At 39.1% G+C, this 12,335-nt stretch overlaps 1 long non-coding RNA gene across 2 annotated transcripts in view; it reads left to right on the top strand.

The window, feature by feature from the left end:
• LOC136851951 (uncharacterized) overlaps nucleotides 1-12,335 on the top strand; it is an 86,052-nt gene that overhangs the window by 55,691 nt on the left and 18,026 nt on the right. Inside the window, exon 1 of one of the 2 annotated variants that reach the window (XR_010857017.1) lies at nucleotides 3,357-4,328. The exons of the other annotated variant lie outside the window; for it this stretch is intronic. This is a non-coding gene — a long non-coding RNA (uncharacterized lncRNA). Of the gene's footprint in view, nucleotides 1-3,356; nucleotides 4,329-12,335 lie in introns of those variants that run through there. 2 annotated transcript variants of the gene reach the window in all.

Here is a 12,335-nt window from a genome sequence, read left to right as displayed (position 1 = left end):
TGCACCTCCTTCATTCAAGACCAGCAGTAGTGCTGCAGTATTGGGCGTTTACGAAGCCCACGCACAAACACACTCACACTGCCCTCCTTCAAGTATGGATATTTCGTGTCAAGTGATATATTTTATTTTGGGGAAAGAGAAAAGAGATTGATAAGTTTATACGTTCTGCGACCTTTTAAAAGGGGCCATCGCATCAACGTGGCCATTATTATCAGGACATCATATGGACGACAGCGAGAAGAAGAAGAAGAAAACACTAGTCGGTAACTAACATTTCCTTCCACGTTCAGTTGTGTATTTTATTTTATAGAGTGAATATAATAAGTGTACTCCTAGATAAGCCTCAAACACTAGTCTCATCTACCCCTACCTGGCCCCTTCGCTGAGCCGGCAAACTTCCACTACCCACCCCTCCCTCCCTCCCCTCCCCTTCACAACATTGCGCAACTTACTAACATCGGTACACCGATGGATATACCCCTCCTCTCTCTCTCTCTCTCTCTCTCTCTCTCTCTCTCTCTCTCTCTCTCTCTCTTCCTCGAGTCACACCCGTTTAGAATTTCTTTTAAGAATGTTCTTTTCATGTGTCGTGATGCTTCTTATGTAAGGGACAGTTATCAGAATCAGAGCACAGACATATATACGCACACACATATGTGGTGTTAATTCCAGGTATAACATTACTATTATTATTATTGTTATTTTACCCGTGTACATCAAAGGCTGGAATTGGAATTCACACGATCCAAAAGGAATTCTTTCTCAGCTCCCGGAAGACGTAAGTGTACCTCAACTCTCTCTCTCTCTCTCTCTCTCTCTCTCTCTCTCTCTCTCTCTCTCCTCGTGCCGAGGTGTTGGTAGAGCATTATGCTTTTTCTTCCCCTACTGTTAAGCATTATCTCTCTCTCTCTCTCTCTCTCTCTCTCTCTCTCTCTCTCTCTCTCTCTCTCTCTCTCTCTCTCTCAGGAATGAAGGCTTGACAAATCTCACTGCGAACTGTATATAATACCCACTACGGATTTAAATTACGTAACTAAGATGCAGTGTTTTCAAAAGTGAAAATTCAAGTGTAAAATGCTTCATTAATAAATGAGAATTATCGTTGTGAAACCGACATGAATCTGATAAAATTACAATAATTATTAGAATAAAAATTATATCAAATTTTGTGCAATTTTACAAGTTTCGTGGACATCATTCGAATTCGAACTCCGTTGTAAATTCTGTTGTAAAATCTGGCCCCGAAAGTTTCAGCAAACTGTGATAGTGGACAATGCAGTGGCTTGTTCTCACCATCCGTGAATGGGCTTCGTTGTTTTCTGCTGGGGGACAGTGAAGAATTGGATAGTGAAGAGTTGGGATAGTGAATAGTGCTTGCACAGTAGCCCGTCCCCAGTGTAATGTGTAGGGGCATCGTTGAGTCTCTGTAAGACGCCCCAAATTACGCCATTATCGTCTGACAATACCCAGAAGCTTCGTGACCCCCCACTTTCTCTCTCTCTCTCTCTCTCTCTCCCCCTCTTTATCTTCATCCCAACCTCTTGTACCCCAACATCTGCTCTTATCGAGACTAGACGGTTTGGGGAGAGAGAGGGAGAGTATTAAGTCTTCTGGACCAGAACAAACAACGCAATTTGAATAGTGGTGAAGTAGAGGAACCACGTGGTTTTGTCAAAAGCCAGCCAGGAGGGTAAGGAAAGATTCCTCATTTTACCTTCTTTCTTTAGGAAAGACGATTCCTCATTTTACATATTGTAGGAAAAAAATTCCACATATTTATATTTTGCATGCAAGAAATGTCCTCATTGCACATTTTGTAGGAGAGAAAATTAATTTTTACGCTTTGTAGGGAAGAAGATTCCTCATTTTACATTATGTAGGAAAGAAAATTCCTCATTTTACATTTTGTAGGAAAGAAAATTCCTTATTTTACACCTTGTAGGAAAGAAAATTTCTTTTTTTTACATTTTGCAGGAAAGAAAACCCACATTTTTACATTTTTGTGGAACATTCTACTTTTTGAATTTGTCTTGCTAGTGAAAGTTTTTGGTTTCTGCTCACTAGTTATACAATAACCACCCAGAAAATCCAGCCGGTGTTTTTTCATGAACTCCAATAAGTGACGTAAATATTTCTCTCCCTCCCCTTCCAACCCCCTCCCCCACCCTCACTCCTTCACCTCCCCACCCCTACTCGTCTTCCTTTTTCCCCAGAAGAACTTTCATTGTAGTGTGCAGCTGGGGTCCACCAGGCCCTCTTAAACAGATTATAACGGTTTCCTGACGAAGGCATCCTGCTGTTATCGAAGACAAAATTTTCCCCTGTCCCTGGTCACAGTGTTTGGAAGGTACCTTGTGTTACTTGCATGCTCTTGTTGACGCTGTCAAAGATATTAAGGTATACCAAAGCTATATATATATATATATATATATATATTACACTGTCACTCTCTAAGCTAATGTCTTGAATTGTGTAATCTGTTTGGAACGTCATGTCATGTCTGGAACTGGGATCTTTTCTGGAATGTCTCTGGAACCGAGGTCTGTTCTGGAACTTCACCTCTGGGACTGAATTCAGTACTGGAATGTCGTGTCTGGAACTGACATTGTTCTGGAACTTCACCTGGAGCTGAATTCAGTTCTGGAACGTCGTCTCTGGAACTGAAATTGTTCTGGAACTTCATCAGGAACTGAAATCTGTTCTGGAACGTCGTCTGTGGTACTTAATATCTTTGATTCAGCGCACTGGCAATCATGTAGAAGAATATGGCCCACCTTGATAAATTTGTCAGTAGATTTAGAGAGATTTTGTATAAACATGTATGAACCTCATGCTTACCCATGGGCTAAGAAATTGTGACAAATTTTATTCATTATTTCGTTTATGATTTCTTGAGTGGTAGAATTTCAGTGCAATTTCTATCTAAAACTGTTCTAAATTCGTCAGGTCCATTACTGAAGTGTATAATGTAGAGGCAGTGTATTATGCAATATGCAGGTGTTTTAACTTATTCATCAAGGCTTGCATAATTCCCATGTCATTCATCATTTATTTATGGAGTTTTATGTACCCCATAAAGCAACGGGAGGTAAATGAATTTATATTTTATAATTTCAACGTTCAGCTGGCAAGTAATGTTAAAGTGATGTTACCAAGTATAAATGAAATAAGAATATTTTGCTTTTGTCATTTCATAGTATCCAATACAATAGATTAATACTGATTTGCATAACTGACTTTACCTCGCTTATAAATTTATATATATATATATATATATATATATATTGTTTTGATAATATTTGTACGTAGTGTAATATTTATTTTAGGAAGGTCATATCTAGCCTTTTCTTTATATCTGTTTTGCATGTACCACTTTGATAGTTTACTTTGGAACATTTTTTATAGATGACAGAGGCCTTGAAATGTCTCCCTCATTTTTGTATGGAATTACTATTGTTTATTACAGCATGCAATAGTAATCCCTAAGTATTGTATACTACTGTATGTATACTATTGTATATTTGTACAGCAAAATCTTTCATTTTCTCAATTTTATGTGGCTTTTTTCGCCCTGAATGTTCCCAAGCCAATGTAAAGTGTTAGAATTCATGTGAGTGTGAGACATTCATTGCATGCGTGGGTAGGGATCACTTCCAGAATCTAGTCTTCGCCTCCAGGAGCCATCATCTTCCAGAATCCAATCTTCTCCTCCAGAGGCCATCATCTTCCGGAGCCCATCAGCTTCCAAATTCCAGTCTTGTCTTCCATAAGCCACCATCTTACAGAAATCAATCTTCTCTTCAAAGAGTCCAACATTTTCCAGGATCCAGCCTTCTCTTCCAGACTCCAGTATCTCCCAGAACCCATCCAGTGTTCATTGCCAGTCTTCTCTTCCAGAAGCCATCATCTTCCAGAATTCAATCTTCTCTTCAAAGACTCCAACATTTTCCAGGATCCAGCCTTCTCTTCCAGACTCCAGTATCTTCCAGAAGCCATCATCTTCCAGAATTCAATCTTCTCTTCAAAGACTCCAACATCTTTCCAGGATCCAGCCTTCTCTTCCAGACTCTAGTATCTTCCAGAACCCATCCAGTGTTCATTGTACTTCATCAGGTGCTCGGCGACCGCGAATCCCGGCATCTGTTGGAGTACAGTAGATAAAAGGATGATAAGCAGCTAAGATAACAAAAGATAAACTCGCCGCTCGATGCTTCTCTTCTGCCGCCCAAGAGGTCATGCGGTCAGGTCAGGTCTCAACTTTACTCACTACCCAAGAGGTCAAGATGCTGTAGCCCCCCCTGGACATTATTGTATTAAGGTTGTTTTGGGTAAGTACCCAGAAAGGCTGCTGCTGTTGCTTGTTTGTAAAGAAGTAGGTGTCTTGTCATTAACATGATTAAACAGTCATTTTGCAACTTACACTTGGGTATTGGTCTCTCTCTCTCTCTCTCTCTCTCTCTCTCTCTCTCTCTCTCTCTCTCTCTCAACTTACACTTACGTATTGTTATCTCTCTCTCTCTCTCTCTCTCTCTCTCTCTCTCTCTCTCTCATACACACACACGCACAAGCCTTTTGCGAGGATATAAATAATGAAGTCTGATGTTTTAAAGCCTTGATCCTCGTATGAGTGGATGTGAGTGTGTGTGCATGTGTGTGTGTGTGTGTGTGTAGAGAGAGAGAGAGAGAGAGAGAGAGAGAGAGAGAGAGAGAGAGAGTGGAAGTGGTAGTGTTTACATGATATGGTCATTACGTTTGAAAAAATATGCTCGGAAGTAAACAGCTCATGACCATTGTGTCAGCTTTCACAGTTGTGTCCTTTTGAAGCGACTTCAGTTCTGCAAGCAAGCAGGCACAACGCAAACTGCATGATTATCCTTGCATAGATAAAATCTGAGTGAGACCTCTGGTTTTCTGAGTTGCATTTTTCCTTATGAGATGTACGTTTTTATTGCGTAATTAGGGTAATTTGCACGTCAGGCCATACTGCTGCAGTAACTTCCTATGCAAATTATGGCCTTGTAGACTTGTTCCGTGCGCGTGTTGCACATGTTCTCCCTTCAGAGTAAGCGAGGCAATTGCAACATATGCTTTAGACTCTTAGTATCTTTGCAAATGTTGTAAGATAGCAAGAGCCGATTTATTGATTGATTGATCTGGCAACACCTGTGGAAATTTTATGAGGTTATCAAATCAGAATATTTTGAAAGAGTCACAAAACATGCACATAATCCAAGCTCAGTCTTGAAAGCATTTTCCCATCTTATCGGGAAGTTGCGAATAAGATTGTAAAAACATGGTTATTGAAATAGCCAATTTACACAACAAAAATACAAAAGTATCTTGCAGTTTGCACGTATTTTGTTCGACGTTCCACGTGAACGGGATTATGGGAGGTATCTTTCTGTTGTTAAATCTCGATTGGACAAAGATGGTGCTTGCTTTTAACTTTAAAAAAATTGTCTTTAGTAAAGTAGTTTTCATTAGACGAAACGTAATGTGAAACACTTCTGAAAAAAGCTTGGCTTATAAAATTGTCTTTAGTAAAGTAGTTTTCATTAGATGAAACGTAATGTGAAACACTTCCGAAAAAAACCTGGGCTTACAAATGCGTTTTTTTAATAGACGTCACTACTTCCTTGTTTGCTTGTGCTTTCTGTTAGATGCTTTCTGATGATCTTCACTAATTCTTAGCTTGCTTGTACCGATCACAAACACTTGTAACCACGCAAACAGGTCTAAACATTAATTTTTTCTGATAATCTTCACTAATTCATAGCTTGCTTGTACCAAGCACAGACTTGTAAAAAACCAACAGGTCTTACCATTGGATGGTTTCTGATATCTAATTCATAGCTTACATTTTACCAAGCACAAACTCTTATAAACAACAAACAGGTCTTACCATTAGATGTTTTCTGATAATCTAATTTCATAGCTTGCATGTACCAAGCACAATTTAAACTACAATCAGGAACAAGACATCGCCTCTCTGCCAATGGATTTACCAGATAGAGAAAAACACAAACAACCACATTAAACTTTGAGTGGCCATTAGCGAAGGGTGTTTCAACCTCAGAAAGTTGAAACTTGCTATGAATGACGGGCACCGCGGAACTTGGGCTCAGAAGTCATTGCTTAGTTTCTGAGGTCGTAACAGTGTGACACGACGCGTTTTCGGGAGTGTTAGGTCCCAGATGGTGACGTGAGGGCCAGATGTGTCTGGAGTTCTGGTCCTGAGGTCTTGCCTGATCTGTCGAAGTTCGGCCAAACTCCAACAATTCTGGTACAGTGTTGCTCTCTTGGTTTAATTATTATTAATTTTAATGATGTGGAAAAGTTGAAGAGTTAGTATGCAACATGATGTTTCAATTTTGCTACAAGTGACCCATTTATTTCGATTATATCTATTTAATATTTTTAATTAATATATATATATATATATATATATATATATATATATATATATATATATATATATATATATATATATATATAAATGCTTGTATATGTATATATGTATATATATGTATATATAATACACACACACACAATAGTTTACATTCCCTTGTGTGAAACAATTAATTATTGAGCAGGAAAGTGTGGGTTTGAGCGAATGTCTTAAAGATTTATTTATAATATTCTCTCTCTCTCTCTCTCTCTCTCTCTCTCTCTCTCTCTCTCTCTCTCTCTCTCTCACACACACACAACCATACACACACACAACCACACACACACACACACCTACATGTTTTGAGTTAAAGAAGATTAGTGACTTGCTTATTCCGTGTACACGATTTTGCAGTTTCTCTTATTTTTCAATTACAGACTTTGGAGTCTCTCTCTCTCTCTCTCTCTCTCTCTCTCTCTCTCTCTCTCTCTCTCTCTCTCTCTCTCTCTCTCTCTCTCTCTCTCTCTCAATGAACCAACAAATTTATGAACTAACTCCTAAAGTTGGGTCGCCCATTCTACTCGTTTGAATAAACATAGAATGGGTAACTCTCTCTCTCTCTCTCTCTCTCTCTCTCTCTCTCTCTCTCTCTCTCTCTCTCTCCCTCCGCTCTGAATGAACAGGCACAGGCGGCGGCCAATCCTACCGAGAGTGTCTTCGTGAGAGGCGAAACGGCATCCTTGTTAGCGAGGTCGACGTGACTCATCCTTGACTCATTGTGATTCATCGAGGATGAAGGACATTCTGCCGCTGAGTTGCTCCCCTGAATTGCTCGACATGTTCGGGATAAATCCCCTCTCCGTGACGTTTTGCAATAAATCCCGCTCTCCGTAACGTTACGCAATAAATCACCTATCCGGAACGTTATGCAATAAATCCCTATCTGTGACGTTATGTAATAAATCCTCCTCTGATTTTATTAAATAAATCCTCATCCTCGACGTTATGCGATAAATCCTCATCCTTGATGTTATACAGTAATTCCTCCTCTGGCATTATGCAATAAATCCTCATCCTTGGCGTTAATGCAATAAATCCTCCTCTGGTTTTATGCAATAAATCCTCATCCTCGTCGTTATGCGATAAATCCTCATCCTTGACGTTATACAGTAATTCCTCCTCTGGCATTATGCAATAAATCCTCATCCTTGACGTTAATGCACTAAATCATCCTCTGATTTTATGCAGTAAATCCTCATCCTCGACGTTATGCGATAAGTCCTCATCCTGGACGTTATACAATAATTCCTCCTCTGGCATTATGCAATAAATCCTCATCCTTGACGTTGTGCAATAAATCCTCCCCTGATTTTATGCAGTAAATCAACGTCCTCGACGTTATGCAAGAAACCCCACCTCCGTAATGTTACGCAATGAATCCCCCCTACATTACGTTACTCAATAAATTCCCCTCCATTACTTATGCAAATATCGCCCCCTGCAACGTTATGCAATAAGTGTCCATCCATCACCTTATGCAATAAATCCCCCTCCGTTAATTTGTGTAATATATCCCTCTCGACTTATGCAACAAAGCCACCTCCATGATGTTATACAATAAATCCCCTTATGTTACACAATAAATCCCACTCCTTGATGTTATACAATAAATCCCCCTCCATGAAGTTATACAATAAATCATCTTCCATGATGTTATACAATAAATCCACCTCCATGTTGTTATTCAATAAATCCCCCTACATTATGGTACGCAAAATATCCCCCTCTGTTAGTTATGCAATAAAGCGCCCTCCATAACATTTTGCAATAAATCCCCCTCTGTGATGTTATGCAATATATTACCCTCTGACGTTATACAGTGACTCCCCCTCCATAACTTATGCAATAAATCCTCATCCTGGACGTTATGCAATAAATTCCCCTCCGTTACGTTATGCAATATGCCCCTCTTGTCATTGTGCAATAAATCTCCCTCAGTTACATTGTGCAATAAGTCCTCCTCTGGGAAGTTATGTAAAAAATCCCCCCCTGACATTATGCAACAAACCCCCCTCTGACGTTATACAGTAAATCCTCCTTTTACGTTGTATAATAAATTCTCCTTTGTTATGCAATAAATCCCCTTCCGTGACGTTATGCAATATGTCCTCCTCCATTGCATTATGCGATGAATTCCCCTCCGTTACATATGCAATATGTCCCCCTCCATGACGTTATGTAATAAATCCCCCTCCGTTAAGTTATGCAACAGATCCCCCTCTGTTATAGTATGCAGTCCATGGAAGTCGTTCACAGTCACCGGCGCTCCCTTGTCGCAGCTGGGAGGAGCGAGAGAGATCAGTTGGGAAAACAGGAATTCGAGTTATGGCCAGGATCCGGAGTGACTCGCGCTGACTTTGAGGAGTGGAGTTGATATCTGGGGGAGTTCTTTCTTAATATTTGTGTGTATGTATATGGTAATAAACTTGGCTCATTTGCCCTAACAGAGAGTAGCTCTGGAAAAAAACTGAGAAAGCGTTCACTGTTACGTTCATACTTTTAACTGCTGAATTTGGTTTGGAAGGAACTAAGGTAATGGCCACTGTCACATTCATACTTTTAACTGGTGAGCTAATGTTGAACCTCCTCTGCAGCAACTCCCACAACTTTAGCCGTTTGCTCAATAGTTCCTTGAACTCGCTACACTCGCTGCCATTCATCTTAATCTTGTATTCACCCTTAACTAAGGTATTAAGGTCATGCTTTTCTATAGTGGTAGGTGTTCATCTCCTACACTCCCTTTAACACCAGTGAATTACACATCTGTAGGCATTGTTCTCAACATCCACAATACACTTCCATGAAGGAGAATTAGATAAAAAAGTTCCCTTTATACATTCCACCCTTCTCTTCCATGGATTCCCCAATTCTCTTATTACTCTCACTGCTCCACCTATCTTATGACTCACCCCTTCTCTCACCCTGCCGTCATCTGTCAGATTTATCGTCGAAATAATAATATGAATCAATCGCCTTCTGTCTTCTGTCAGCCATATCAAACTTGGCTCCTTCAGTCTTGTTGCCACTTATTCTCATAGCAATGCTCTTAAGGCGCTGATGCGTGGGTTATATTATCTTGCATCTTCTTGAATCTGGGTGCAAGAGTTCGCCCCAATGCAGATGGTAGAAGTGGCAAAAGTGAAAACGCCCATTTTCGTCATCTTCCACCCAAAGGGCAGTTCCTTTTTGTGGGAAGCATCCAGTACGTTTCCAACAAACAGTGTAGTTCCTGTCAGTTCGATAAACAGAAACATAACCAACTGTTGCTTTATATATTATAACATTCTAGGGACACACTAACCCTTTAAAGCTTCTGTACATTAGTTATGAGTTTTGGCACGGACTAGGCCTATGTCACGTAGCAAGACTTTTACGCCAACTCTATGGAAAGATAGAAGCATGATCAGCTGTAGCGACATGACATATATTTTTTAACATTCTATGAACACATTAATCCTTTAATTACTGTTGTAAAACAGTTGTGAGTTTTTGCATGGACTAGTCCTGTGTCGTGTAGGCTACAGTCTTTTATGGGAAATCCATGAAAATCTTGCAGTTGTCCATTAGCCATGAAAATCTTGCAGTTATCCATTAGGAGGACACTAATTATGAATTGGGTAGTGTAGTATATTTCTTCGATAAATGCATGTTGACTGTTGTATGACGTAAGAAAAATGCCTTTTTACGGTAAAAAAAAAAATATGTACCACTAACTTTTTTCTTTCGTTTTCCTCTTTGACTATTTTAACTATCCTTCTGTATACCTGTACATGATCTCTCGTCATACAATTCAGCCGTTTAATTGTAAATAGTAATTGCTTTCAATAAATTTCTCATATCTTTGTCCTACCTCTTAATGATTTTATTTACTTCTCTTACCTTCCTACAACCACAAACATTCACTGCTGACTTTATAATCCCATACAGGATTATAAAATTTTTCAGTGTATTCATATATTCTTACTTCTGTTTCTTTTAACTCTTGCCCAATTTTTATCCATTTTCATATTTGTTATTTTCATTTTATTGTCACTAAACTTAGTTGTCTTCATTACACTTACTGCCAGACTTTCTCCATTCATGTGGCTACTGATCTTCTCAGCATAACATTTATAAATATTTTTCCTTCTCTCCACTGACGCAGAATTAGCATCTTTTTCACTATCTCCATCCACCATACTTGCCAACAATGCTCTCTTTTACTGCAGTCTACCTTTGCGTTTAAATTACGTAGTGCAAAAATCCCTTTTATGTTCTCCAAACCCAGCCGGGCCCATATTCAGACTCTCCCAAAAACCTCAATTTAATACTTAAATATCCATGCCAGGACCATGTAAGCTCATTATCATATTTAAACTCTGCCTTACTCGCTCTGAGATGGTGCTAATGTTGGCATGATAATTCTCTTTACTTCCGTGGATAATGAGTGAACTTTATTTCCCTGACGTACAATAATTTTAATTCCTAATCGAGTTAGTTGTTTTATGAGCTCTCTCTTATGTATATACGAATAATGAGTTAATGTCATCATATATAAGCGGTAAATTATATTTTTCAGTCAATATCATATTAAGGTTTCCTGTCATTAGCATTAGTGTGTCAAAAAACAGATCTTTTGTTCTACCAGAACTGAAATATTATCGTACTTTCTATAAGCCAGCAGCCTCCGGTGAATCATATCTTTGAAAACAAGGGTTCTCCGAACTGGTACTTTCTATTGCTGGAGGGTATCTTGTGTAACCATCATCCACAATCTCTGTCGCAACAGGTCATTCACATTGAATGCCCATAGCGCCTGCACCACGAGAACTAATGCTTGCAGTTCGGTTCGCTATTCAAAGCATCGAACATCCGCATTCTCCTGGGGTAACCACCTTGCCACACAGCCAAGAACTAAGTCTTTCATTTCTTTCTGTGTAAGACTGTAGGACAGTCTTCCTGGTAGTATTATAGATTTAAAAGACTCGGAATAATTTAAAGTCGTTTATAATTGCTTGTTTTTCTGATTTTCCTATTTGCATTTCTGTTTGTTGCAATATTTTATCAAACAAGCTGCGTACTATCTTCTCTTCGTCAAACCAGTAGTGATTTTGTTGTTTCCTGAATAGCAGTCACCTTGAAAAGTCATTGAGTGATATTTCCGTGTCAGGTTTCAACAAGATCCGTGCATCTGTTCTTGGGATATTCTGCAAGTAAAATAAATACATAAATAAAGAGGCAGATAAATAGATCAATAAATGAATAATTAAATAAATCAGTAAATCTTATGGGACAATATATAATTTACTAACGTCTTTGGCGGTGTCCATTACATTGCATACCAATGAAAACCAGATTACTTTCGCTTGAGATATGCTGCAAGTAAATAAATAAATAAATAAATAGATAAATAAATAAATAAGTAAATATATGAATAAATAAATAGATAAGAAAGCAAATAAATCACACGGGACAATATATCATCTCAATCTAACTTCCTTGCAGGCGACCATTACACTACAACAAAAGTAAACCAGCTTTATATTGTACCCACCTTCCAGCCTATGCGAGATTTTTTTTTTTTTCCAAGAATCCCACACCCTGTGGGCCCCATCTAGGAGGTCCTACCCTAATACTTCTCTCTCCTCCCTTCACGAAAGCATCGATTTCAACCTCATTCCGTTCCCCGTGACTCAACGAAATCGTCCGCCGATCTTGTGCGTGCCAGATTATTTTTCCTCGCGCGGTGGAGACATGACTCATTATTGGCTGAGTCCTCCCAAGACTTGATTGTATGTGGTTCTGTTGCTTACCCGTCGCCCTGCGAACGCCTATAAATTGTCGGGGTAAAGGTCTCTCTCTCTCTCTCTCTCTCTCTCTCTCTCTCTCTCTCTCTCTCTCTCTCTCT

Source organism: Macrobrachium rosenbergii, chromosome 24, assembly GCF_040412425.1.
Source record: "Macrobrachium rosenbergii isolate ZJJX-2024 chromosome 24, ASM4041242v1, whole genome shotgun sequence".
Lineage (NCBI taxonomy): Eukaryota > Metazoa > Arthropoda > Malacostraca > Decapoda > Palaemonidae > Macrobrachium > Macrobrachium rosenbergii.
Note: the sequence above shows the minus strand (reverse complement) of the source record. Positions and strands in the feature narration are given on the sequence as shown.